Genomic DNA, 25,411 nt, shown 5'->3' with positions numbered 1-25,411 from the left:
TGTTCCTCTAAAAAATAACAGTCTTATCGCGTTCATTCATCCTCTTCCGTTCGGGCGAACGTTACGCCATCATTAGGGTTGCATCGTGGAACGGTGGCCTGGTAGGACAATCACGTTATCTAACGACAACTCGTAGGCACAGAGCGTCAAGAATGCGCGGCGAGGACGTAGAGGCGCGCGGATGTCACTTTCCCCGCCACTCCATCCCCTTTTTTCCGGCCGCTATCATCGGTGACTCATCTTGAAGGCTGTAGGGAGAGGTTAGAACCAGTGCCTGAGAAACGACAGACTGGTAGAAACTCGTTTTCCCGCGGCGGATCGATGCGCGAACAAACGCCACCGGCTAATCTTGACGAGGAACGGCTCGCCTCGCTTCGCCTCGCCGCGCCTTCGCCTTAAGCTCGATCGTTCCTCGCGTTCCTCGCTCTCTTCCCCCCACCGCAACCAACCAACACTGAAATGGGAATGGAATAGCTCGCTGGGGCGAGAATGGGGACCCCTACGTCTCCGTTCCGCGGATAAAAGGACTTCTCCAGCTATCCGCCCCTTTCGCGTATGAATGTTTGTCGAGGACCTTAAGAAGCTTCGATTTTTATTGCTCTAATGGAGCCAAGCGATGAAAGAGGATTGCGCCCCGCGGAAAACGCACGAACCAACCACGAACCGTTTCTTCCGCGTTTCGAGGGAACACGGTGTAGATAATTCTAATGAATTAATGGATCCTTTTAGTAGTCAAGAAAATCCTCTTCGCTGTGTTGGTAAATGTGCCGGGTTTTTAAAAATTTCGAGCATCCTTTGTTCGATAGATAAATGCATAGATTGATGCGTGCGGTTTTTAGCAGAACATTGATGAAAAGAATCTGTGTGAGACCGCAACCGTGCACTTGACGAAATTGTTCGAGGTTTTGTGCAGGTAGGTTCTGGTTCTTATCAGTGGACTGGAGTTTACCTTTGATGCGAGCGATAAGGTCTCTTGTAACTGATTTTTAACTGATGTTCTTTGTATTCGTTTGCATCCACAGTATTTTTGGTTCCTTATTTTTTCCCGCTTGCCTGGGGATTCTACAAACTAACGTACTTATCATTTCTCTAATACCTCAAACTATAAATCACAGCATAAATAGTAAAATTTACGAAATACAAAAAACACGAGGTTAATAGACTGAAAGAAAATCTCTCCAGTTTAATATTCGAAGCAATAGAGCTACCTCTACCCGTCAGCGTAACAAAAATGTAGATCCCCTAAGCTATCTCCTATCTAGAAGTTAGAACTGCATACGAGATCCAGCTGCAGTAAGAAAGGAATCGTTCAATTCGAAATCTCCTTGGTAACCAGGATTGTTCCCGGAAACAGGCTAACTGCTCCGCAATGGGGTAACCTTTTCCCAAACATTTGAGGCACAAGGGGTGGCTTTGCATTTCAAAACGAAATTAGGATAACCTCGTGGACGGGGATATGCATGCTAATTTTGAGAAGCAGCGAACGTTCGAAAAATCGAATTAATTATTCCTGTATACGCGACGGGTCGGAATCGTTGGTCAACCCCCCTCGTCGTCGATCCTAAGCCGGCAACCCCTAGCGGCACAAGCACACATTTAGGACTGAAACACACACACACGCGCGCGCGCGCGCGCACGCACACCGTGCAAGTGTCCTTATCGATCACTCGCAGAAACGGCCCTCGTGTAATAGGGCCGACCGGTGTTACCAGCCCAAGGTATTGACCTAACAGTGAATCATCTCGGTGACTATACATCATGATTGTTATACAATATGTCCAGCCGCGACGGGTTTTCGTGCGCGTTGGAACAGCTGAGGGAAAGAACTAGAGAAAGAGAAAGACAGAGGGAGAGAGAAAGAAGGGCCGGTTCGTGAACCCAGACTATGGTAAGTCGCCGCGGGGGAATCGTCGATCGATAGAAAATTGAGGGTATCCGTTGATAACTTACGAGACGGAGTTTTGGAGCGTGAAATCGGTTTTGTGTTAAGGTGACTTCGTACGTGAAATAGAATTTTCATAGTTCCGCTGTGCAAATGGGACTTGCATTCTGAGATGTTTGCATCGGTTTGACATCGAGATTACGTGTGAAACCAACACGAATCTCAAACAGGGTTTCTAAACTGTTTTTTGTTATTGATATATGTAAAGTTTTAACTATTGTTAAAAGTCTTTTGGAAGTTAAATGGAATACATTTTCGGTAACGAATGTGGAAAAGAAGATTTCGGTGTTTTAAAAATCATTAATGTTTTATCATTGCATTAATCTCGGGTCGTTCATGGGACAGAAGATTTTTAGTTAAATCGAAGAAAATTGGTATTATAAACTGGCAAAAAAAAGGAAGCTGCGAGCGTAATTTTAGAGACGGCCATGGTTTCCACAGGTTTATGAACCCACGGACTGAACAGAGGTAGACGAATTTCACCAGATTTCACGGTCCATTGGCCAGCAAAGAGTGTCACGTTTAAAAAACAGTGGCGCATTCTCTGAACTGCGCATTACTCGCAAATGCGATTAGACGGACGAATAAACACGGGCAATGAAACTCGCGATTTTTCTGACCCGTGCGTCAATAATGCACTCCATCTTTTTCCTCGGAAGCTTCGATTTCTGAAATCTGCGTAATCGCCTCTTCACTGCCAATACACAAACAATCGGAGAGCATATTAATAAATTTAATAAATAAAATGTCTACCGCTATCTGTGCTCCTCGACGAATAAAGCCTCGCAACGAAGAACAGTCGCGAACACAGTGAAAAGGTGCACTAGTGTCGCTTATCTGCTTTCTTTTCTTTGTAGCGCATAATAAGAGATAACGTTATTTATGCAACGCATGATAATTGTTACCCTTCAGGAAGTTGCTTGACAAACCTGAATTTCAAGTTACAACAGCTCAGAACAATGTTTCTGAAGAAAGTACAATTACAAAAAGAAGTAAAACCATGCAATCACTGCAATACTTATGCCCGAATAAACAAGAGAGATTATTACCCCGTATTCTAAAAACGCACAACCTTAATTCGAATTACTGTATTATTTCACTACGAGTTTCAATGAACCTGAGATAAATCTTCGGCGTTTTCGACGACCACTTTCCTTGGGGTTGCCATAAAAATCGTGAGTACCTGTCTAATGATTAGACTTTAATCAATGTTTCCTTCCTCCAATGGGAAATGACAGTACAGACAAGGAAGCTGGTTCGATTCTTTAAACGTCGAAAACAATGGTTCAGCGACAGCCGAATTGCACACACGATACCCGCGTAATTGCCGCGCGATGATTAACGTTCCTCCGCGACCACTCTCAGCTCACGGCCGATAATTAATTGATGATTGTTTGCACACGACGCAACACGCGGCCGCGCAGTGGCGGACGCCTCGTGAAATCGCGGGGCCCGGCCGGTCAGCAGGCTCTCTTCGCACGAACGGGAGTATCTCTCGTACGATAAGCGGCGGTGACGTAGTGTTTTCATTGTTCTTTCCATTCACTCGATCCATTATACGGCTCGGCAGAGTTGTCGCAGCCGCGTGTGTATTGAGGACAACAGTTGAATTAAATTTATCGACGCACGACCGGCCGAATTATTTTATATGCTGCCCTGATTGGTAGGTCATTCGTTTTCATCAACACGTTGACTGCCGTAGTGGTCACCGATCACCGCAGCTTCCGATCTGCTTGAAAATAATTACAATAAGAAGATTGATACGACAGAAAAATATTTAATGTTGTGAATAACATTAGTAATTATTACCATCTAAATTTACGGCTGAAACCAAAGAAGGATGGAGAAAAAGCAAATCGTCAGATTTCCTCAAAAGAGCTAAATTAATTTTACGCGCGTCATTAGAAGTTGTAATGAATACACGACACGCAAGGAATCAGTCAGATTTCTTTGTGAACATATTTTATTGCTTTCTAGAGAGAATTATTTATATTTAAAAGAACTATGAAAAACTATGAATATACTAATGATATTGTCAATAACTCATTAGTAGTCATCAATTTGCTAAGGTAAGAAATAAACAGTATAAAATTAAAAGTACCACTGTACTTTATTAAAATATTTCATCTATAATGTTTGCGCGCTGTCATTTGCTAGGAATTTACGGAGTGTGCCATCCATGTAGAATTTACACAACATCGTGCGATTAATTTGATCTTAATTCGCGTTTAATAAAGTAAGCACTGTGTAAGAGGGAGTTTAGGTGTGGCCGTCTCGACATTTTCTACACCGAGGGTCACCTTTCACAGTCACCGGTCTCTCTGGTAAACCACCCCCTTTTCCTTCACCGCCCGAGCACACGCGTGTCGATCGATATATGGTGGTGCATGCTCATGCCACCAGCTTCAGAAGAGATTAGCGAACGACCGGGCGCACGCTTACCCGTTTCCATGGGAACTTCTTCGAAAAATGGAAAGTTTAATCTTTTTGCGAAACAGGAACGTGGAAAATCAAAACAGAAAACGTGAGACTACGTCAGCAACGTTGCTTCAGATGAGAGAACCGTGATTCTCAGAAACACTCGAAAATACGTTCAAGACAGTAGTATTTCACTGTCGACAGTTTATTGCGTTTGCAGGAGAGTTACGATGGTTTTATGAATACGAAAACAAATTTATTCTAATTATTGTTTCATTTGAGCAATCGTATAATATCCATTCTCTTTGATGCCTCCCCTTTCAGTGTTCACTGTGATTTAAACATGTCTATGAATTAATTACAGATAAAAATAGTTTTATTTTGGCTCGATCATTAATTCACATTACTTTCATTCCGAAAGTTATCAAGTAAAACAGACAACACAGAATATAATCAAATTTAATTTAATGAAATGTGCCGATCCTTAAATCTTTTTAAAAAATACTATAAAAATGGCACCGAAAAATTAATTTTATAATACGCATCGCTAATACTTTACCGTGGATCAAAATTATGTGGCTTCCGAAGGTTAATGCAATTCTGTTTCGTTTAACCCTCATGCACTGTTCATGTAATAATTCCATTCATGCATTTCCTTACGCAACCGTATTATAATGCAAACTGAATCAACGAAACATAATCATGTCTAACCACATTGGATAGAAAAGAGAAAAAGATTGATCTGTGGACACGAAACTATAGATGAATTCAAATACCAATTTCAAGTCGGTCTAATCGAGCGTTAAGGATTCACTTCGCTGCGCCCGACCGAGCTACAGCATCAAGAACACGGTAAACAATAAACCCATCAAAAAATTCTTCAGCTTAGTCAAAACTTCGTAATACGTTCGATCGACACAAATATAACATTCCGCCGTGTAAGCAATAATAAAATCCACAAGTGCATTATCCAGGAGATTGAATACTCTAACAATACCCTAACAAGCTGTAGACCCAGACATATCGTCCGCTCCCAGGTAAACAGTTACAGGACAAAGCCTCGCGCAGGCAAACGACAAAGCTCTCCCAATAACCGAGATTATCGGATTTTCTTGACGATTGTACTCCTCTAGCAAATGATTTAAAGCAGCTTTCAAGTAAATAGCCCGACGATGAAACCGGTCTCAGTTGCCGCGACGTTCAACTCCGGTCGAAACGGCAGACGATTCTTCTCAATTCTTCTCCTCCACCCCTGAGGCCCCTCCTATTCGAATGGCTCAAAAACGGAAGCAGAAGAAGTAGCTTTATATAAAATTCGTGGGGCACGGAGCAATTTTATTTTGGCAAGCTTGAAGTCGAAAACCGTCGGACGGCTGATCATAGGTCCGTCTCGAGACCACAAAAGCGTTACCGTTGCTGCCCGACTCCTCGGTTGAGTTTTTTTGTCCCGGAATTTTTCTAAAGGCGGCCACCATACACTGCCGGGATAAATACCTGAAAAGAGGGACCTCCGGAGGCCGCGGAGAGAGATCTCGGCCTCGGCGCGGCTAATTTTCGTCTGTCAACGGGGCACAATTGAATCTGTATACCTGAGCCCCGGGACAAAACGGGGGAAGGATAATTCGCCGGAGAATTATGGACCGTGGAAAAACCGGAGTAAATTTTCCCCTCCGCCGTCGTCGAGTTCATTTTTCCGTGTGCAACTCCGTGTCGTGGAACGGAGGATACGGCAACCTACACGCACGGGAAGAACTAAATCCGTAGAAACGGAAGTCGCTCGATTACACGTCTCCGAGGCGCCGATATCGCTCGGCCGCAAGCGAGAGAGCGAGTGCAAAAATCACCACGTATGATCGGACCAGAGAACGCCGTGTAATTTTCCTCTGGCACTTTTATTAGGGATCATTCGGTACGCGAGCCTGGCCGTAAACACACCGCTTATTCGCAAAATAATCACAAAGTTTACGCTGCGCGAGCTGCAGCCTACATCGGGGGGTTCGATCCACGCGGAAGAGGCGCGCGCCGGGAATTAAAGCACGGATCGCGGAAAAACGGTCCCCGTCAATAACTATTTCCAGCGAGTCCCATTCCATTTGATTTAATTGCATTTCTGTTAGTTTCTCACCGGGTGAAAGACACGCGGAAACTTTCCGACGTCCCCTCACCACGTTAATTGCGTTGGCGACTGAAAAGTTAGGGGTGGATTTCAAAGATTAGGGTGAACGAAACATTTTGCAACGATTCATTTTCTAATGAAGCAATATTTCCATCCGATATAACATTAATAGGATGTAGTTCATTTTCCTAAATGATATCAAACTTGCAAAGTTTGTAATCAGAGAACTACAGCGGTCAAAGTATATGTAGTGACTAATGACTAAAGAAAACATTTCTACGTTTATTGTTGTTAGTCAATATTAATCCTAAAGTTCTCTACGAAAAAAATGGATCCTTATTTTGTGATTTTAATCTACACTTTTAATTGAAGGGCAATCGTTAATTTAAAATAGGTTTCACACGCTAACTCTCACGGAATCGATTCAAGTTCTTGTTTAATTCAAATCACAAACCCGGCGAATAACGGCAAACAATTGTAATTAATTTAATGGCCGGCTACGACTGAAATAAAGCTTCTTTCTTCCGCCCGTATATCTCTGGGCTAAAATTAAACGCGCGCGTTTTTCCAAACAGAATCTCTGTCTGTCCGTTCGAAATTAAAACCTTCAGGATCGTTTCTCGTGCATCTCGCGATAAACCGGCTCGCGGGAACACTCGGCATCGCATTCGCGCGAAATTTTCGTCGTGATCCTCATGTCTCGCCACTCTAAATTGCAGCTGCAGACTGCACCGGATGTTTTGGCGATGACGGTTCGCCTCGGACGATCTTCTGCGAGCTGTAACGAGCGGACCACGCGACTCCCGCGCGGCAGAAAATACGCGAAGACCGCGACGGACACTGTTCCGCCAACGAGCGTGCAGTTAGAACGCGTCAGAGGACAATTAACGGTCCGAATTCGCGCGTTGGAGCGACTCGTGGATTACATAAAATCATTATTTAACGAGATGTAAAATAACGTGTAAGCAGCATATTTATCGCGAGTACTTTACAAGCGGTTTCAATCCATAATTCATCCTAATTTCACCCCGTAGAATAAATTTCCTGGCTGCAAGATTTATCGTGGATGAGTAATCGCTGTTTCAACAACGTTTCAACGAAGTTTTTATTAAACTGGGCGCGGTGTGGTAATGAAACTAAAGATTTTGTCGGAATTAACGAAAATAAATATTTACAATGTTATACTTCGTATGATTAAACTGCATCGTTCGAAACGAAGCGTTCTCCTGGTACGAAAAGACGTTTGAAGCTTGTAACTCCAGAAACTCAATTTTACGCAACTCACGCCGACGGCGAGAGGCGAAGGATACCGATAAAATCGAATTATTTACATCAATTCTGTTCAGACAGGATTTATTGGTAGCATTCGGGGAATCGAAGTGAAACGACAGCTGTGCACTCGTCGCGATTGTAAAAATCGATCACCGAATAAATTCTCGAAAGGCGAGGCCCTCGTGCAGACGGATCCTTGAGAATGTTTATCCTTGAATTCCTTGCGAAATATCGGCGGGCCTCGCGACGGTTTCAGCGACGTAAACACTAGTACACGCGACTCCCGTCTCGCGTATTGTGTTCGCCTGGGGAATCGATATCGAGCAAACGAGAAAAGAGACAAATTACCCGGTCTATGCACGCGGATCACGCTAAGCGAGAAGGGTCCGCCACGAAAATATAATACTCTCAGTGCGCCGTTTGCACCCCCGCTTATACAGCGAGTATCGATTGCTTCGCGGTGGCTGGTTTATGCATAAAAACCGACGATCAATTCTGTTCATCTGCGAGGTCAATGGCGATGCATGCAGCGATGCACGATCTAAAACTGTTCAGGTAATTTGTCGAATATTTTATTTAATCTATACACAAGGGATTACCATATGGCCATAATGCGAAATATATAAATCGATTATAGCAAAAACGAAAAGATGGTTTGTCGATTTTCTAAGTTACATTCAATTTGACAGTAGAATATTAGGATGTTAAATTAAATATTATCAATAATTATAATATTAATATAATATTATAATATTGCAAAGTGTAATAGAACGGTAACTTTAAGGGGAGTAAATTGAGTTTGATACGTTATAAATTATTTACTATTCTTCTACAAAATCTAAGGAAATTTTTAACTCTCAATCGTGACTATCTGAAATAGGGATCTGATGAAGTTGTGGTTCAAAGGCGTTCGACGCAGGTTCAGAGGGTAGTTCAGGTGAACAGCGAGCCAGCATCGATCTCGGAGCAGACGCTCTTCGGGAATATTTTGACAAAGTAGTCGACGTCTCCCGGAGAGCCTTAAAAGAGACCAAACGAGAGGAGGATCGTCCGAGAATACCAAACAGGCAGAAGGAGGAGTATCGGGAGAGCCGCCGCGGCCTCCCGCGAAATTCGTCACGTCCAACGCAGTTGTATTCGAGAAAACAGATTCTGCGAGTACGACGGCCGTCCACTCCTGCACACCCCGCCATGTTTCATAATGACGAAGGAAGTGACGCGAAGTGACGCGCAATAATTATGGGCTTCGTTTATCGTGAATTGACTACCCCCGGAGATGTGTGCGTTCATATTTCATTCATGGCTGTGATGCAACGAGTTGTACACTTGTTCCTGAAACGTTTACAGGAATATCGATTGACAGAGGCGAACGAGGATCGGGACGTATCGGTGAATCCAGCGGTTTTGATATCCAGAGCTTCTAGAGGCACGAAAAACTGCATAAACAAATTAGGCCCCGACATAATGAGCTTTCGTGAAATTTTAATTAATATTCGACTGAGCTTCTAGGGCCAATACAGAAATTACCGTTTAATATCTTTTTTTTATATAAAATTTTCCAAATATTTTCATTTCTATATTAGATTGAAGTACATACCTTGCTCTGATTATTTAGTAACTCGTACTATCATTGTACTATACAATGACAATGATGAATAAACTTCTAAACTTATATATATCAGATTGCACTAGATTATGTACATGTTTGGGACATTGACAACCGCAACTACGAGATAAGGAATGACTTCATGGTATAATGAAAGAATACGACATTTGATGACCCAATAAATTTGTTCTGATTATCAGTACATGCATCATAAACCGTAGTTACATTTACTGATCATTCATAAATTTCAGCCCTTTCATTTATCAAGGAAAATTATTCGTCGTCTTTCTGCAGGCACAGAATACGTCCTACTACTTTTACGTGCTATACCTATGATCTGTCTTTTCCATTATTGATTTGCTATCACTGAATAATTATGTTTCGCATCTTATTTGTCACGAATTTAATATTAATACGCTATGCAAATATCGCTCCGTATAATATATTAATAACAATAATAATAGATGCTCAATACGTTGTACGCTACTATCGAAGGATCATTCACCAGACACTAGTGCCGAAATACCGAATGGAAGTCGCGATGCCGCCCATGGGATTCCGCGCATTCCACGTCTCGGATGTGGTGCAGGCGAGGGGGATGGGTCTGTCGATAATCTCGCAAATTTCATTCCTAAAATGGGTGCCCATGGACAAAGACGGGCGAAAGAACCCCGGAGAAAAAGAGGCTGGGTGTGTGGCGAGGACTGAACGTACTGGAATTCGAAGACGCGCGGCCAGTCGGCCGGCTGACCGACCGGCGACGCTACGAACACAAAGCCGGTGCCCCGTGCGCGCAGCTCGCGCGCACCAGTCGCTTTATCACGACGATGGGAGCGACAACACCATGGAGAAAACCAGAACGACCCATACAGAGAGGCAGGCGCATGACACACGCTGCGCCGAATCCATCGGAACTAGCCACCGCGTGCTACAATATCGAAAACCGAGCAATTTTATTCAATTGACGAAAAATTAACGGTACCGCGTGTAAACTTCAATTTCAATGTTATATTTTCTGGATCGGAAAAGGGCATTGGTGAATTTAAGAAGTTCATTCCCAGACTGACGTTGCCAACTTCATTTTTCTTAAGGTAACCGATCCTGTCTATCTCAGGATCCGTGTTACATCACAAACCGCCGAAAAGAGACCGCAACGTTGGACCCTCGAAAAATGTGACCACCGTTCCTCGGAATCGGCGACAATTCGGGCAGGCATCTAATAAACCACGTCCCTTGAATTCCAGTACCGACCGTGTCCGCCGCACGGAGGAGGAGACGAAGTCAGGTCGCAGGAATCCTCGTTGCGCTTTTTGCGACCGTTCTGCGCCAGACCACGTCGTGGTAGGTCAAAGACGCGGCAATCCGCGAATTCGAGAAAGCGAGCGCGTCCCCCGTCTGGCAAGTGAACAACGATGGCGAAAGGCGTCGGTGACGAAGCCGATACCGAAGCAGTGAGAGGAAGAGTGGGGGGAGGGGGTGGAGGAGGAGGGAACACACCCGATGTGTATCCCTCAAAGCAAACAAGATCACGGCGGCTCTGGCACCGGCGACGCGCCGTGCTACTCTTCGTCGTTATCATCGATATTGTGTTCCTCGTCGTGGCAACGAAGGCTACAAAGAAGAGGACGCGCGACGGAAAGGCGTGCGCGCCTCGCGCAGGAGAGAGAGGATTCCAGTCGAAGAAGGGCCGTTCTGCCCCACACATCCCACCCGTGGTTTCCGCCGGCCTTGGAGCCACTGAACCACTCCGTGGTTCAACGATTCGACGGCGCAGCGGTGCTCAACCTGGAACTGCACACGTTCGGCTGCAGATCAGAGGTCTCGCCTCGGTTGCCGCGCCGCTGCAGCTCGACGAAATCGATGGCCCCGCGAAGACTCAACCCAGTCTCCAGAAGCGGAGCGAACGGTAGAAGAAGACTGGACTCTGCGGCCAGTTGATACCGAGCAGACGGCAAAAAGGGCTTTTTGATAGCGGGATTGTTGGAAGAAGATAAGGATTCCCTTGGATAAAGCCGGCTAGGTCCGGATTTTCGCGTTGCTTTCTTTATGGCTCGGGCATTTCGTACCACCTACGCTTCTCCCTCTCTCTGTACACTCCCTTTCTCCTTGCCTCTCTATCCCCCATGAACGGGTAAAGAGATAGGGATCACGCTCGGAGCTTGGGAAGGTGTGCCGGCTACGGTTTGTTCGGCTACGTTTTTCGCACGGTGCGTCGAAGGAAAAGCACGTGGCGCGACGCTCCGCGGTCCCGCGGGCGGTGTCTCGGATAGTTGAACGGGACTCGGATGTTTCTAATAATACGTCGGCGACCGGAGAACGCTCGACGATCGGGGATCGGGGGGATCGATGGTAATAATAACGCCGCGAACACCGGCCGCTCGGATAGACGCGCGTCGATCCGTTTCGCAATTCATCTCGATCGCGTGAATTAATCGCGAGTCGGCTGCGGTGAATGAAAATTAATGCTGCGCGTGTGTATGGATCATCGGTGCATCGAGCGCAGCCTCCTGGCCGCCAATATAGAGGTCTCGCGGCTCGGCCGCGCGGAGGAACGGGTTTAGATTAACGCGTTGTTAAGTGACCGGATAACGAGCCACGCTGAAACGTACTCCTTGTAAATCAGCCGGGGTTCTCAGAAATCGGGGCCCCAACACGACCGGGGAACAGCAACACGGGACCGAGGCACGATCGCGCCGATCGAGCTTTCGAATTCAACGCACGATCCGGACACCTTCCGTTCCGTTCGTCCTGCCGTCGTCTCTGCCGGCCCAGCCAATGACCGTGCGACGCGGCAAATACGCCACCTAATTTTTTCTTGCTTCCCAAGCCTTTCAACCTGTCGGAAGGAAGTGACATACACCGAGAGCCTGTCGGTGGATTTTACGTTACACCGCGGCGCGCGCACTCACGCCCGCGTACGTGTTACCGCCCGAGGAATTCTCTTCCATGAAACTCTTCGTGATGAACTACGTCGCGGACATTGAATGCGCGATGCAAATTCTCGAATTCGTGAAATGGTTTCATTGTTGGGAGTTTCAGTTGAAATTGTTTGAGCGGCTTCCAGCGAATTCGGAAATAATTAAACTTTATTGGTGTATTGTGTACCTACGTTCTAGATGATGTTACTTTCTGATTAATTTCTTTTTTTGCATCTGTATATTTATAATTAGCTTCAATGCATATAAATATCACATGAGGACCAGTAATAATCGAAACTCTCTTCGCTCCGTTTCGAAACAAAGATACAATCAAACATTTTAATTGAAAGTTATTTTGCTCGCGCCAGTTTTCCTCAGGAACTACTGTAATGATCTTTTTGCAGTATACTTATAGTAATACCTAAGCAACTTATGAGACGAGCAGAAAGATCGGCATTATCGCGAGCACGGTATATCGAATTGCTTCGAGCAGGGGCCCGAAGTCGCAACGATAAACCGAAATAATCGTATATTTCGTGAGGTACTCGAATATTTTTTCGACTCGGTGAGTAGAACCGCTGGCTACGGGGTCCGAGCGTTTCGCTATTCCACGTAAACGGTCCCAACGGTTCATAAAGCTCCGTGAAATACAGGTATACCCGGCGGCACTCCCGAGGGACCGGGTAAGATGAGGTCAGGTCCGCGGGACACGAGCCACCATCGAGTACCCTCTTCATGAAATAACCCCATAAACTGGCGTCCCGTTAAAGACGGAGCTGTTCGCCTCACACAACAGAGAAGAACTCTGCAAACGAAAGAAACGGCGACACTGGGCTCCGTTTCGCCGCTCGATTTGTAGCTTTCTCTTCCGACCGTTTTGTAACGTCGATCTCCGCCAAGAGATCTTCATCGACTCCGATGATTCGTGACCTGTCATGCGTTCCCGTAATAATTATTACAGACGCGTCAGGAAAGAATCACGTAAAACACCTTCGTCGATACAATCGCTAATTTAATAGACACCTAGCCAGCCCAAAGAGATGCATCTCTCATCTCGTTCTTTCTAATCATCGCCAATTAACCGACAATATTTTTATCACGGCTATGTGCAGTACGCGGAGGATCATCCGCCAGTGAAGTTAACAAAAGATGGGTCCGAGTGTCGCAGGTGCGGTTCGTCCGAGGGTCCGAATAGCCAGGGATGCACCTGCGGGCCCGGTGTGTGCGGAGGTTCGGTAGGAGGCCGACGACTCTTGGAGCCGCGGACCGACACGACCAAGAAGAACGGAGACAGGAAATAAAAAGCCGGAGGATGCAGACACAAATAGATTGCAAAAACATAATAATAGAGACAGAGAAACAGCGAGAGTAGATGCTCGGGAGGGGGGGGGGGGGGGGGGGATTCTACGCCGGGAAGAGGCGCGCTTTGTCTCAAGGCGAGGTTCTTCTTCGCAGACGGCGGTTCTTCAAAAGACTGGACAAAGGAACGAAAATGCCGGGGGCCCGACTCTACTGGCCGTCCGATCGGTTTGAGAACCGCTGGTCGCGGTGGTCCGCGACCCTCTTTGTCTACGGGATCGCAACCGGGCCCCTGGGGATCTCGCAACCTATTAGGAGTCGTTATCATTTCACCTCTCGCCACGGAACGACCGCGCCTGTCTTGGCCGTTCACGGGAAACCGCGTGAAGTTTCGACACGACGCGCGCGGCTTCTCTTATGGATTCCACCTACCTGTGATTTATAAGAGAGCAGAAAGAGAGAGCTTCTTAAACCGTTTTGTTTCATAAAATGCCGATGAACGATTCGGGGAAGCCCGGTACCGGGAACGCGAAGATATTTTGGGTTAATTATGGAATTTTGTTGGAAACGAAGGTAGACGGGTCTCTCCGAGTCGTTGATTTGTTAAGAGACGTCGACCAATCAGTAGCTATTTCTGTCGGAGGATGATAAGGATTTAGGAATATTAACGAGGATCTTGATCGTTATCCACGATCGATGAAAAATGTACTGTCGATGTATGTGTTCACGTGAGTGAAAGAAGAAGTAAATTTATCGAATACTGTACGTAGTAATAGTAACTGTATGATATCGGTGTTAGTAAATAAGCAATTGCTGTTTTAAATTTGTATGCAGTGTTTGATACAAATTACTTGACCAATTTGGTTATTAGTTCAGAATCTTAAATCAATTTGATGTGGCTTGTTAATATTTTATCTGAACATTGAAACAATTAGTTGATAACATATAGGATAAATATAGAATCTTGCGTTATTCCCAATATGAAATTTTTGAATAATACACCATCAAAATATATTAATTTGCAATCGAGTATTTTCTTCAGTTGCTTAACCTTCTTAAGAAACTTCCCTACGGAACTAAAAACATAAATAACATACATTGACTCTTACCTTCAATAACGTATCCTACGCAACAGTATCAAAGAAAAAAAATATGAATTACTTTCTCATGAATTGAGAAAAATATCTAAGGTCTATTTGACCTCACAATTGTTAGCGACCGACCGTCTAACAATTAACGATGAATCGAGGTTACGCTGCCTAGTTTTATATCTTCGTTTGTTTCTGCTTCGTTAGCAAGCTGCGATGTAGACGACATCGTTAGGAGCATTTAGCGTAATCTGATTTCCAGTCGAATAAAATCGAGATCTAGTCTAAGAGGAAATCCTTGCGTAAATGAAACGATATTCCCGTCTTGGAGTATTTTCTATCATCTACTGAGAGATTTTGTAACAATAATAGGAAGCAATATCAGACAAATTGTACAATACGTCGTTGCATTAATACATTAATTGTTCGTAGAAAGCAAGGTAAATTAGAAACTTTTAAGACTTATGTTCAAATGTTCAAATTGTAATCTTAACTTTTAGATCGATGAATGAAAGTTCCTGTATAAGACATATTTAAAACATCGTTGAGATAAAGGAAACTTGACCGACAAATGTAAAGCAGGGAATATACTGTTCGCGCAGTTACAAATCTGCATATTTCTCATAAACGATAAAAAAACAGTTTTAGTGTTCTTTGGTAAAGAACTAACTTAAATAAATAGGTGAATAGGTCTAACTATTAATATGATTATTTTCTATTACTAACGAAGTGTTTCCCATGGTAACTGACACATCAAGCTACTTATTTTACGAGATATTATGGTATTCCATATTAAGCGCCGTTACCCTATATCTTTCAAATTTATGATATCTTCGGAAAAATGAAAGTGATCTGGAATTTTTTACAAACTATACTATACATATATCCATACACGATACAATACCTTCGAAAGTTAAATACGAAAGAAACTCGAATATTTCATTTAACACCCTCTACATATTTCAAACTGGAAGCGCAGTACCGCGAAGAAAATGTATTTTTTAGGGTTCCGAGTAATGTTTCTGAATATCGACAACACGAAACATCCGAACAATGCGACACCGCTTTCGGCGATCATAAATGATCGTCATTATAAACACGTGTTGCCTTGTCGCAAACAAGCGTGGGTTATTGCCACTTTTCCACTGAAAAATGGAGACTGAACACGAATTACGCAACTTGAAGAAAGTTATCCGGAGCAATGGTGGACATGTAAGAAAAGCAAGAGCAGAACTCTTGGAACAGTTGGTTTCGTTTCCCCGAGGATTAAAGTGTCCAGACGGTTCGCCTAACTATCGTGTGTAAATAATAAACATCCGCGCGTCTTCGTAGGCATGAAAAGGAATTAGATAGCCGGAAGTAGGTCAGTGCTCCGGTTCGTGCTCTCTGGTAATTTCTCTTCTTTCTCTTTCTTTCTGTTCGCCGTTTCTGTCTTCCCAGTATATTTTCGAATTGACTCGCAAACGTATCGTTAGAGAGACCAGAATACTGTCACCGCTTTCCCTTTCCGCGACTTTTGCAATTGCGTAACAACTGCGGAGGCCTTAATACGTTGCGCGCCGGCTTCCAACACGTGCCGAGCACGAGCATGACTCCTTTTCTCGTTGCGCGGGCAAAACGTAATATCCCGACCCGGTGCTCTTAAAACCGATGGAAGTTCAGCATTGTGAAAGAAACGGGCCGAGCCGTGAACGTGTCGACGTCTATTTGAAACGTTTGTGTCGCAAGAGGAAACGACGTTTCGAAAAGTATTAATCTCGATCTATCGAACTGCCCTACTATCCATACACACGCATTCCTGTTTCACGAACGATTTTAGGAATTAAATATAAAATTAGACATGAACGTTCTATTTTACGAAGCTAAAATAAAATAATTTTTACTCAAATGCCAAGATTAATAAATATTTTATATTTTCAATACTATTTCGTTACAGTAATAAACCGATACCCAATTGTAATTTTAATCTACAATTTAAACTCCAAAAAAGTTACAATTACAATTCCCACAAAATAAATGTTCAAAGATTAATTCCAAACGTTCAACGTTCCTATAAAACTTTTTAAAGTGTCTATACAACGGATTTCTCTTTTCAAATTCTAAAACAGAAGCAAAAGAACGGACTCAAGCCATTTGCGATCATCGCCGAATAGTAACAGTAATCCTGAATTCAATATTCCGCAGACGGGAAGAGACCAAGTGCGACCGCGAGAGGTGGATCGAATTTTCCAGCGCCGAAAAACGAAACCGCGAAAACGGCAGCGGCAAAGATGGGAGGGTGGCGGCCGGTGTGAGAAGAACGCGAAAGCGTAACCGCAACGCAAATCGGCATTGAAACCGCAGAACAGTCGGTCCGTCCAGCGAGAGAGCAATCGTCGAAAGCACCGAACAAGGAAGGATACCGTGTCCTCGTATCCACATGAGACACGCCACCGCTGTAGGGGCGAACACGTCGTGCCGGTGCATAAAACTCCACGTCGGCGGTGCGCCGGAGAGTCCTGAAACGGAACATTTTCAACTGGATCCCGCGCGCAGCCCGTATAATTTTATTAAACCGGGAACCGAGCAAAAAACACCCGGGACAACACGATTTGCCTCTTCGAGATCGAGAGTGAACTGATGAGGGCCGCACGCGTCAGACAAAGACCGAGGAACGTGGTTCTCGGGGGTTTGCGACGGCGACTGAGGGAGGGTGGAGCGGGGGGCGGAGGGTTAGAGGCCGGAGGACCGAGCGCAGAGATGAGAACAGACGGAAAGACGAAAGAAACCTGGTGAACGAGCGAGAGCAAGGTACCCGCGAGCGCGAGTCACCGGACGCTCACACGTCGCGCCGTGTATGGACTCTACGCCATGCACACAAAGAGACACGCGTACGCGCGCGAATATATAAAATGCGTCTCCGCCTGTGCATGCGGAGGACGCTCGTGTGGAGAGAAGGAGAGGAGAACCGTGGCGATTGCCACGGGTCCCGGTCACTGCACACGCGTGTAACGTACACGCGCGTAGAACGAAGGCGAAAGGATGAAGAGCCGGAGCCAGAGAGCGAGCCTGCCTGCCTGCCTGCCTGCCTGCTTGCCAGCCTGCCTGCCTGCCTACCAGCCCAGGCCCCAGCCTCGAAAGGCTAGAAAGAAACGGTCGAGCAGAGCGCAGCTAGTAGACACGGTCTTGAATCTTGACCTAGGACACGCACCGGCGACTACGTCACAGTTCGACGTACTACGAAGGCTCTCCCGTACGTGCCGGCTGCTGCCACACGCTCGACATTCACACGGTTCGCCCAGGATGGAAAGGTCGGGCCGAGGAGCGAGGTCGAGGCTTTTCCTTGAGCCGCGAGGAAATTCATTCGCCGCGTGAGATCCGACCGTTTTCTGCGAGAGAGAGAGCCTTTTTTGCATACGCGGGTCGCCCCGCTGGGCGTATCGCGCCGAGAGTCTAGATCGATACCGTAAAAATACAACGGTGAAATATTTTACGCCGATGGGACGGGGAGGGATCTTCTCGACGAGCAATGTACCGCGGGACGCTTGATGGACGAACACGCAGTGCTGATAGATTCGGATTGCGAGGATCACTTTGCACGAGACTCCTCTGTTAAATGCGGCCGGAACTGTTCGCTCAACCGAAAATGGGATTTCATGCCGGTACTTTTTACAGACTTTTACTCGGTACTCGCAAAATGGGTGGGGGTTCGATGGCTTAAAACTCGTACAGGTAATTAGTTAAGTATTTCTATGTTTTATTTAAGATATTTTTTTTATTTTTGTGAATATGCCTTGAACATTCTTATGTTGAGCTATAATGGAAAGATTTCTTGGCAGGAAAATAATGTTCGCTGTAGAAGTTTTAAATGCTGAAATTAAACATTCATAAGCAGAAAGTAATATTTTGTTTCAATTGATGTGAACTGAATAATATTCATATTTAATCAGTTCTGTGTAAAATGTTCACTGTGGGACTGAGTCGACATTATAAGGCAAGAGGTTAATAATTCGTATCTGGAAAGAAGCCAAGTATTTTAGAGCAGTAAATATAGAACAAAGTTCAACTATTTTAATGATATATTCTTATAACGACAAAGAAATAATGTGAATTCTATTGTGTATTGTGGAAGATTGGATTTACTGACAGCTATTTCAATATAAAACATCATCATACATTTATTTACATCATACATCATAAATTTATTATTTTATACGTAGATACGAAAGTTCGATATGTTAGTAATTCAATCGTACTATATAATGTATGATAGGGGAGGTTCTGATTTACTGACTGTAGCACGAAGAAAAAACAAGACCTTCGTGCTCGATTAATTATGTAATAGAAGGTCGCTAGGGATGTTTCAATGATCTCCAAGGGAAATCAATCGAGTGGATACCATCTCAATCAACGTCACCTTGTACAGCTAATATTCCTCTAACTATTGGTAGTTGAATTGATAAGCTGCTTAATTCAAAACTTACACACTTGAACGAAGGATCCTCATGTATACCGCTTTTGTACATATATCCTACTAAATTGAATCCTAACAGAAATATTTGAAAGATATAGAAAACGATTCCAACAATATTTTCTCTCCGAGGTCACCATTATATCAAGAAATTTTGCTTCGAAAAAACAGTTAAACAACTCGATTATAATTTCACTATTCATTAACAACAAAAGAATAGTTAATTTTACTAAGAAGCATTTTACTTCACATTTCTACAAAGATGAATGGCTAAAAGCTACAATATCTCTTCCTAGATCAAACGAACACGCTAAGTGCCCCGTGAATTCAATGATCCCTGTAGCCGAGTATCGCTAAGCAACGCACGGAGCCGACAATTCCATTCGTCCACCAACAATCCTCCGAGTGTTGATTCCCCAGCGCAATCAGCTAATTAAACAATTACAAACCCAACGCCTGATCCCGGCCCGACACCCGCACATCAATCAACGCCGGGGATATTTAAACGCGGCTGAATAATTCAAGAACGGCACCCCGACGAGGGGCCCCGAAAGAATGGTAACCCCGAGCGTGGTCCCGTCGAAGACGTTCCCACAAGGAATTCCGTGGCGTACACCGCCGGGAGAGAGGAGAGAGAGAAGCGATCCGATCCGGCTGACAGGCCTCGGCGACGCTTTCCTCGTCCGGACGGAAGTGCCACGTCGGGTGCATTGTTGCGAGCCGTGTGTACGGGACGCGGATTGGCCAAATGGAGCGGGAGAGAGACTCGCAGAGACCGCGGCGCGCTCGTTCGCCTGTGTGTTTCGCGCGTGTACACGCTCACGCGTTCGCCAGTTGCCCGTATATACCCGTCGCACATACGCGACCCGCGGTGAGTGTAGGTGGCTCGTTTGCGAACCACTTCCTCCCGGGACGTGTGCGGTCTTCGAATAATCGGATACTCGTGCGTGCTGCATCAGGGAAAGGATGTGCACCGTTGTAAAGAGGAGCAACGAGAAAAAAAAAGAAAAGCCCAACAGAGGGTGGGGAGTGAAAAAAAAAGTGAAAAGCTGCTCGATGCTCGAATAACACTTCTTTGTACTCTTTCCATAAAGCGGCCAGCGTTCTTGCGACCGCTTTTACGCGTGAAATAATACGCGCGGGGAAATTCGATAATACCCTGGGCTCTGCGAGAATTGTACGCGGGGCCGAATGAAACGATGTTGACGATTAACAGTAACGAAACAGTGAGCCGTGGTCACGTTCGACAGGCGGGGACCGCGCCGATGGATACGGATTCGATAATTCCGCTACGAAAATGAATGAAATCCGTTTCTCGAGGAGGCTCGCTATGCAAGAAACGGTCTGCTCCGATCAAACGATCGGCCCGGTGGCGTTGTTTCTGGAATCATTGCACGCAGGAACGTTTTGCAAGGGAATCTGCCGCTTACGAGCGGCATAAACGTTGCATACGCCGCGCGCGGCGATGCTCTATCGCCATGGAATTTCGCCAAGCCCCAGGAGAGAGAGACAGAGAGGAGCACCGCGTACAGTCGGCCGGTGTGCAGGGCGCTACAATGCGGCCGAACGTTCGCTACTACGCGTCCCCCAGGATAAAGAGAGAAAAAGGAGCGAGTCGGGACAAAGGTCTGACAAAGGAGGAGGAGGAGGAGAGTGGGGGGAGGTGGAGGAGGATGAAGAGGAGAAGGAGGTGGTGGCGGCAGCGATGGTGGTGGACAGTGGAGGAGAAGAGGAAGGCCACCGCCGTAGGAAAGAAGAAAAGCGACGAGCACGAGGTTAGGTGAACCCTCGTCGACCGCTCGTGTGCACGTCGTTCGCTGGATATTCGATATCCCCCCCGTGTATCCTCGAGTATTGGCCCCGACCCGCCGGTGCGCGACAAACAAAGACATTTTCCACTTCCGATCAGGCCTGCGAGAGAGTCTTTCGAACCTTCTGCCGCCCGCCGCCACGAAATTCTATCTTATCCTGTCGCCACGGGATAGACGTGATTCGATGCGCGAGGAACCACGATAAACGGCCGGCCGATCGATTAATGGCCGGTCCCATCACGACTGACACCGCTACGACGCCGGGGGTTGTGCGTATCGACAACGATCTGGGGAACCTTGGCCATTTTTCATGGACTGGATGTTGAATTTCAAATTATGATCTAGAACAGTGGTTTTCAACCTTCTCGTGCTACCGCAGCGTTCGGCCACACGTTTGTGGAACATATACCTCAATAGTAGAGAGACTGGATTAATTACTTTTATGATTTTAATCAATAGTTGATGAATGTCAATAGTCAATAAAATTAGATTGACTAAGAATTTGCTTATAAGAAATTCTGTGACTACTCTGAATCTCCGTTTGCTTGTGATTCTGTCAGACTAATAATAATTATGTAATAATAATGTAATTATAAGGAAAGAAGTAAATACAAATGCACACAGCATAATGCGGTTCCACTTCAATTTGAATGAATCCATTATACATAAACACGACCGCCCAACAAAGAATACACCTTACTCTAATATCGTGCACTTAATTTTGTTTGTATATTCTTATTCGGTACGTGCATTCGAAGTTGAGAACGGCTGATCAAGAACGCCAGGAGTGGCCGATATAGAATGAACGATTTAACCCTTGTGTCGGCAACCAAAACGTTCGCGCTTGTTGGAACTTCAACCCTTTGCACACCAAGTACTCCTCTCATGCAGACACAATGACTGTTGTTGTGCTTCAAGTAATTTCCATTTATAAAATGCTTTTGTCATAAATAATAAAACACTATCGAGAAAAGTGCCAACGCGTATTAAACTGATAATTTTGTTTTTCAGAATTCTTGTTCATTATATGTGCGTGAAGTATAAACAGACTTTAATATTTAAATTTGAAGCATAAACGTTGATTTCGAAAAACATAAATTAATGTAAAAGTGTTCGAAGAATAGAAATCCTTGAATCCATTCACGAAATTTTACGATTTTTTTGCAGAAACGTAAAATAATTGTTAATGGAATTGTAGAAATGAGTTCGCGATTGGCTACACAAGGTTTAAGCGTAGCGTGTTGGTAAGATGAGTCCTCTTTAAGATCACTTTTCCGGAAATTTTACGGTCATTTGTCTTTTCTCAAGGATTAGGCCCGGATTAGTGTAATCGTTTTACCAACGATTAGAGTCGAGGAACTTCTACCAGCTTTTTTGTTCACTTGTTTCGAAGTCGGGTATTTTCATGCTCCGCTGTTGGCATGTTCAGACGCTATCAGGGTTTATTTCGTTTAAGATTTAAATCAACTATCTGCACACTTCAACATTATTACACTGATAAATAACAAAGATGTTTAAAGGAGTCTCTTCTCCCTAGAATAATCTTTGGCGCAGGATTGAACTTGCAGTCCGCTGGTTTTCGAGCGTTTCAATATTGCCAATATTAAAAACTCCATAAACTCTTCTGAGAAAATCATTTCATAATTCAGAATCCGCCGGGATTAACCGAACACGCATAATCAATATTTGTTGTCAACTGAGTATTCACCATGATGTTTCCACCGGGAAACGATGGAAAGAGGGGGATATCGTATCTATTATTCAAAGTGCGCGACGTATTATGCCGTAACAATCGCGCGAACAGGTTGGACGAGTCCTAAATTCATGGAAAAACAGATCGTTCGGATTTACTAGACCAGGTGGAACGCGCGGTCGCTTGACCTACGGTTAGGTTTAACGTCCCTATTAGCGGATGTCATTTGAATGGGAATGTAATAAAAGTCGCGTGCAGCATAATTTAATTCAAGGTCGTGCGCACTCGCTCCCAGACGAGTTGCAGAAGACCGTGATTATCAGCAACGCCGCACGGCCTCACGTACATGCACGTTCCTGCGCGGTGCAATTAAATACGCGCGCGCGAGATCTTGCGCCGCAACGTTTTTATCGGCGGAATAAAATTTAGTGGCCCCGTGCTCGCTCGTGACGAACCGCTATTTCGAAATGATCCGCCAGGGCAGGGAGATCGTCCTGTACGAAAAAAATCATGCGACACGCATAATCACGTTGAATGATACCCTCGGCGTCCACGGACCGAGCCCGTCGTCTCGCCTCGCGATCTACCCTTGGCCGTCCCGCCCCCCGCCCATCGTAATTAACTTTCACGGATGTGTTATTCGCGTGCTTCTGTTACGGATTATCGATTGACTCATATTCACGTGGAAATCGGCGAACTCGGATGGACGACGATAAATTTCAGGATAAGCCGGCTGGAATCCCCGTATTCCCGAGAGCACCGGCCACGAAAAGGAGAAACAAGGCCTCGGGAAGAGAGATACCGAAGGGCGGTTCTGGAGGCGAGCGACCTCTGGTCGAGGGTAGTCGGTGCACATGGCAGACAGAATAAATAAAAAACGAGAAAAACCGCTCATTTCAGCCAACGCGCTGTAAACATCTGCTAGGCGGGGGCACGTTGGCCCGACAGTGTTTCTCAGCTACAGTCTCTTCGGCGAGATTCATCCTCGAGATTCACTGGCGTCCCCACCCCGCTCTTCCTCTCTTTCTCTCTCATTCGAGGATTCTTCTTTCAGTATTTTTGCCTGTCTCTCTCTCTCTCTCTCTCTCTCTCTCTCTCTCGCGCGCGCGCGTATTCCTGTCAACGTACTATCCTCTTCGTCGTCTACCTTGAGGAGGCCTGTGTCTACCTCCTTTTGCCCTCTCTCTCTCTCACTCTTGTCCCGAGGGTTAAGTGTCGATCGAGTTTCGAGCATGAGAACGGAAAGGCCCGGTGTGGGTCGGCAGCTGCTCCGGAGGCCAACAAAGGCAACAACCACCGTACCGTCGCCATGGGTTGCTACTATTCCTACCGCTGCCATTGGCCCGCCATCGTTCGCCGTTGTCGCCGCCATCACCGGCGATTTCTCGTTCTTTTCCGAATATCGAGAAAGGCCTCAGAAGTCTCGACGAGGAGGTCAAGAACCAAAGTCTAGTCCGTTTTATTGTTGCTCGAGGTCGTACGTGTCCTCGCGATACGCGTCCACTGCCGTCTTTCTTCGACGAACCGCAAAGTTTTGGACGGACGAACGAACGAAGAAAGCGCGGGAAGGTTTCAACATCAGTCGCGCTGTAAATTGAAGCGAGGAGGAATGGCCGGGTATATGGTCGGCCTGTCGGTCGATCTCCCGGTCGTGTGGTTGGTTGGTTTGTCGGCCGCGCGGTTCCACGGCCCCGTGAATGCAGGAACGGGATGAATACCGAGACAAAATTGAAGTGCGTGACAAAGTATGCCGTTAAACACTGGCTGAAGGAAATTCGATGACAACGCTGCATTCAGACAACGCCGGTCAGTTTCTCTCCCTCTGGTGTAAAATTCCACTCGTGGCGGAAGCTCTTAATTTTGTAGCCGACTCTGCGGTCGAAGGAAAAGGGGCCAGACTTTCGAAAATAACCAGCGGCAGGTCAACGCGGCTAGCTGTGCCTTGACCGTATCCGTTCGGTCAGGCACCGAAACGATTTTGTTTTCGGGCAAATTGTTTTTTCCCATTCTTGGATCGTTATCGCGTCGCGCTAGTAATCATTAATGACACGGAAGTGTCGTCGCATTAAAAAATCACCCGTTTTCAATGCAGGGAAAAGCTTTCCGCTTTCGGGTTACTGTAAAATCCGCGGTGCACGGAACAATCGCCGTTGGTTTTTATCGCTTGACCAACAAATATATTTTTCGCACGAAGAAACTGGCACGAGACAAGTGATTTCGTCGTTGTAAATTCCTCGGCGAACAAATAAAGATCTTATACGCTAAATTCCGGGGCTGTCCCCCCATCTCTCGCGCTCGGCCGAAGCCGATGGAGTTTGACCACACCGAACGAACAAGTCGTAAAATCCTTGGAAAAGATCCTCCCATCCGTTCCCCGGTTTTTACGGAGACTCGTGAACGATCGGCCAGAGTCTGTACCAGGTCTATTAACACGGTTTCATCGTCGACACAAATCTTTCATTTCGTTGAAAAAAGTAGCCGCTCGCCTGTGACCCCACCAGCAGTAGACGCGTGCTAGAACGTGATAAAAAATTGTCCTAGCCGAGATCCGCGTTCGAGTTCTAGCTCCCCTCCCCTTTCGTCCTGTTCAGTCCGGGAACGGCTCAAACGGAAGTCAAGGAGCGTCGACCCACAATCAATGACTCCCCCCAATTATTTCCAAGCGACTTTATCCATAAAGACCAAGCGATATCCTCTCGAGATATTGCGCATAAAATCCGACCGCTTATGCAAACAACCCGTAACAGAGATACTTGACGCGATGCGTCGAGTAATCGAGCCTAACTCCGGAAACCGTG

At 45.6% G+C, this 25,411-nt stretch overlaps 1 protein-coding gene across 1 annotated transcript in view; it reads right to left on the bottom strand.

Moving 5' to 3' along the window:
• LOC116428685 (RNA-binding protein MEX3B) overlaps positions 1–25,411 on the bottom strand; it is a 75,373-nt gene that overhangs the window by 41,564 nt on the left and 8,398 nt on the right. The gene's annotated exons all lie outside the window — the stretch shown is intronic.

This window comes from Nomia melanderi, chromosome 10 (genome assembly GCF_051020985.1).
Source record: "Nomia melanderi isolate GNS246 chromosome 10, iyNomMela1, whole genome shotgun sequence".
Lineage (NCBI taxonomy): Eukaryota > Metazoa > Arthropoda > Insecta > Hymenoptera > Halictidae > Nomia > Nomia melanderi.
The sequence above is the reverse complement of the archived record's forward strand: the minus strand, read 5'-3'. Positions and strand labels throughout refer to the sequence as shown.